Source organism: Propithecus coquereli, unplaced genomic scaffold, assembly GCF_000956105.1.
Source record: "Propithecus coquereli isolate 6110/MARCELLA unplaced genomic scaffold, Pcoq_1.0 Scaffold551, whole genome shotgun sequence".
NCBI lineage: Eukaryota > Metazoa > Chordata > Mammalia > Primates > Indriidae > Propithecus > Propithecus coquereli.
The window spans coordinates 509,374-510,877 of NW_012151408.1; positions in this window are offsets into that span (position 1 = coordinate 509,374).

Below are 1,504 nucleotides of genomic sequence, written 5' to 3' on the forward strand. Positions count from 1 at the left end.
AAAAAAGAAGCTCTTATCCTTAAATCAGAATCACTTGATTGATTAGAGATTTGGCATGAGTTATAAAACCTTTCATCTCTAGGTCACTAGTACAAACACCATCAGGATTAGTTATGACTAAAATTTGCTGTAATTTGATGGATATTCAGTGACTCATGAGAATTTGCTAGTGGTCTGATTTTAAGTTCTCAAAGGCAAACTGCCATATCTCAAATTCATGCTTGTGACAGTTATTAATTTAATGCATTAGCCTCTAATAAATAGTTCTTTGGAGTGAACTGTCTGCCCCCAATAAGGTAAGATCCAGAAGAAATTATATTAGAGATTTATGTACTTGCACATCTCATTACATGAATAAACATATCACTATATGATTTATCTTGATTTGAATAGTATTTAAAAGGGCTTATCATTTAAAAAAACTAATCAAATAAAATGGGGGTCAATGTGTTATTAAAGGTCTTCGGAAATCAAGAAGGATGGAGTGGAGAGGAATAAAAACTTAGCTATTAGGAACAATGAACATGATTCGGGTGATGGGCACAGTAAAGGTCCTGACTTAAGCATTATAACAGGTATCCATGTAAAAAAATCAGTTGTACCCCTTTAATGTTTTGAAATAAAAAAAAGCATTAGATAGGTGTTTCCATTATTTTTTTTTAAATGTTAGGATTAGAAGATATACTAGTGGGAATTTTGCCATTTATTCTTTAGCTGAAAGTACCAGGGCTAGCTAAGCATTTTGACATATCCGTTTAACCTCTGCTTTGTATCTAAAAGCTGAACATTTATCAACCTCCACAGCCTTGGCTCTTTGAATTGCGTAAAGTGAGCATCTGTATTCAAGCATATGCTGTGGATAACTACTAAGATATTTTAGCCAGTTTGGTTCAGCAGCTGTTCTATAAAAGTGAGATGAGTAATTTAATAAGCAACTCTCCTTGACTCTGATACTCTTCCCCCAGTGTATGCCAACCTCAGCCAGAAATGCAGCCTAAAAAGGGCTCACTGCTTGTAAGACATAAAGACAGAACAATGATTTATGCAGAGGACCATCTTCCAGGAGCTGACAAGCGCTTACTGTCCCACACAAGTCTTCGAGGCTGCTTTAAAGAGAACAGATGGCTTTGCACACACCACTAACAAAAAAGGAATTCTGCACAGATAGCATGAAACTTCACTACTTTTCTGAACATATCTTGTCATAACCAAGCAATAAAAAGAACTTGCCAAAATGCCCTTTGCAAAATGCAACAAATATGAACCTTGGCCTTGCTCCTAGCAAAACATAACACAGGGCAAAAATATTTTAAAAAATAGATGAGGGCAAACTACCATATTTGTTACTTCCTGTATTGTACCAAATAGATATATTCTCCCAACATGAAACTAAAACAAATGATTGATGTATTTTAAGGACTGACTGAAGCTATCAATGCAAGGGAAAATTCTGGATCAAATAATGTGGATCCAAAGTTTCCTCATTCATAAAGTGGTTGAAATG